Raw genomic sequence first — 3192 nt, forward strand, 5'->3', positions numbered from 1 at the left:
GTAGAGTGCCTACATACTAAGTGTATGACCTTGAGTTAAAACCCCAGTACCACCAAAAAAAATGCAGTAAAACTATTAACATAGTTGTTGTGTTGAATACTATAAATGATCTAGAGATGACTTACAGAATGTGACAAAGAACTTAAGTTCTGCAAATGTTGGTATCAAATGGGGAGAGAAATGTGTCTATTTCCCTCATTCTTCTCCTGCTCTCCCCAGACTCAGATGGTTGGATTTGCAGGCGTTAAATGAGAAAATGGTACCATGTTTCCATGGTTTTGTGTTCAGGGCCCTGAGTCAATGTGGTGCACTAATGTTGCTCCTAACAGGCTGACCTGTTGCATCTCTCTGTCCCTAGGACAGGGCTGGGTGTTGGGTTAGCTAATTCCTAAGGCTCCTCCAGTTCTTCCTGGCTCTGATCCTGCCAAGAGAAAAGAGGACTGTGGGCATGTGTTTGGAGGTAATTCTAGTGGCCAGTGGTCCTGTGATTAATGTTGCCCTGATACTTATAATGGACCCAATGTTCCCCAATAACAATAAAAATGTCTTCATGAAAGGAGGATATAGGACCTAACGGAGGCTGGTTCTAAGTGATGGCAGCCATGAGTTTTGCACCATCATCCGAGCAGGGCAGCATCACACCCAGGACATGAGCATCTAGGCTCTTTCTCCCCCAACACTGACCGCCTTTAGCACCTGCAGTCACCTTGACAACCCAGCACCCCCTCCACACATCTCCAGAACCTCTGGGAGATGGTTCAGATGCACAGAGGGATGTACTTATTCTAATTTTGGATAATAATTTGAATTTTAAAAGTTTCTTTGCAGAGCATTCTATTCATCTCAATATTTCTAGGTAGACCCATATCAGGCAGTATAGAGTTCTGTCCTGTACCTCATTCTTGTACTCTATCAGCTGTTCCATATCTCAGGTCAAATGTTCTCAAGGTTGGTATCATTTTCAACTAAAAATCTCACTATGTAGAAAATTTGCTTATAAGGCCCATTTATTTTGAGTAAAAGACAAATCCACAGTTTGCATGAGAAGAATGAGGGAGGATCTGCAGACATGCAACACCCCATATCCCCACTGCTTCAGGCCCTCACCAGATGTGGGCCCCTTGACCTTTGACTGCCCAGTATCTACAACTGTAAAAAACAAAATTCTAGGATTTTGTTTGTTTGGGGTTTTGTTTGTTTGTTTGAGACACAGTCTTGCTCTGTTGGCTTGGCTGGGGATCCTCCACCTCAGTTTCCAGTACCTGGGACTACAGGTACATGCCACCATGTCTGCAAAAACTCTGTTCTTTATAAATTACTCAGTCTCTGATATACTGATATAGCAACACAAAATGGATTGAAATAGCGACAAAGTTCTCTTGTGCTCAATCTCTTTCTATCTGTCATTCACTCTGAAGAATGAAAAAGAGTGGAAAGATTCTCACTAAATCCTTAACATTATCTCAAAGTAGAACTATGAGTAAACTTTCTTTTTGTCCTTGGCTGTTCTGTAATTTCCAGGGTTTCTTTTCTTTTCTTTTCTTTTTAACCATAAGCATGTATTAGTTTGTTAGTAAGTTAGTTATGGCTCTTTTCTCCCTGACTGCCTGAGGATCACCTGCCATCACGAATGACACAGTAACTATCGAACCAGTTCATGACCAACCAACTATCTCAAAGGAAGCGAACAGTCATCGATGTCCTTCATCCTGGGAAGGCAACAGTACCTAAGACAGAAATTCATGAAAACTAGCTAAAATGTACTATACCACACCAGATGTCATTTGTGTGTTAGGATTCAGAACCCATTTTTCTGGCAGAAAGACAATGGGCTTTGCCATGATTTATGATTCCTTGGATTATGCAAAGAAAAATGAGCTCAAACACAGACTTGCAAGACATGGCCTGTATGAGAAGAAAAAGACCTCAAGGAAACAGTGAAAGGAACGTAAAAATAGGATGAAGAAAGTCAGGGGAATAGCAAAGGCCAATGTTGGTGCTGGCAAAAAGTCGAAGGAATAAGGATTCTACAATGACTTTAACTGCGATGATTGTGCGGGTTTTCCATGAGGATTAATAAACTGCAAACATCTGCTACAGTTATGCGCTTTTCATGAGAATTAATACACTCAACACTTTCAAAAAGCAAACAAAGTCATTTGTGATAAGATTTTTAAAGAGAGACATGAGAGAAAGAGGACAGAGTGATCAGTCAGGGGCTCTCAGAACCTTTGGTGACCGGATCTAGTCCTCCCATCTCTGATCTGGCCAGATAGGGCCTAGCATGTTTTTTGTTTTTTGTCCCAGTTTTTTGTTTTATTGCTTTGCTTTAAGATTGTATTTGCTGAATTTCATGGTGAAAAGAGAGTAGGTAAGTTGGTAAGCACAAATAAAACATTAAAATAAAAATTATAGAGCTCCAATGATGGAGTGCTATTATTTTCTTCTAAATACAGTATCTCAGTCCTTTGGGGCTGCTATAAAAAAACATCATTGTCTAGGTGGCTTAAAAACAACAGAAATTCATTTCTCACAGTTCTGGAGGCTGGAAGTCCAAGATTAACGTACCAACAGATTCAGTGTTTAGTGAAGACTGCTTCCTGCTTCACTGCTCTCAAATGCACAGTAACCATGAAGCTCACTGATTATGATAGCTCTATGACTTTACAATGGCTTTAGATGTTGCAGGTAAGAGGTTTTTTATTGAAGCATCTGTCTTCAGATTATGATAGCTCTATGACTTTACAATGGCTTTAGATGTTGCAGGTAAGAGGTTTTTTATTGAAGCATCTGTCTTTAAAGAGTCAGATCTGAAGAGCTTTAAAAAGCTCTTTTGAAAGTTCCTTTGAAATCATTCAAGTTCTGTTTCAATAAGGCAATGATTATCAGATAAGAATTCCAGAATGGTCTTTGAAAAGTCTTTTAAATTTCATATGAACTTTTGAATATTAAAATTTAAATTTGCTTAAGATGTTAGTAGATACTGTCCAATTCCCAGTGAAATTGCCTGAGATCAGAGAATGATGAATGACACACTGTAAGTCATTTGGGTGACATTTCCCAGGGCTTTTGGTATAGCCACTTAAGCATGCAGACCCTCTTCACTGGCTCTTCCTGGTTGAGGGCAGTACTGGCAAACCGTAGGTCCAGATGACTGGGTCAACTTTGACAGTGATTTGAATCTTTCACCCA

General features: G+C 39.9%; 1 pseudogene; it reads left to right on the top strand.

The window, feature by feature from the left end:
* The first annotated feature begins 1635 nt into the window (after positions 1–1635).
* Positions 1636–2088, top strand: LOC109676638 (small ribosomal subunit protein eS24-like; annotated as a pseudogene).
* Positions 2089–3192: the final 1104 nt, after the last annotated feature.

Source organism: Castor canadensis, chromosome 12, assembly GCF_047511655.1.
Source record: "Castor canadensis chromosome 12, mCasCan1.hap1v2, whole genome shotgun sequence".
Lineage (NCBI taxonomy): Eukaryota > Metazoa > Chordata > Mammalia > Rodentia > Castoridae > Castor > Castor canadensis.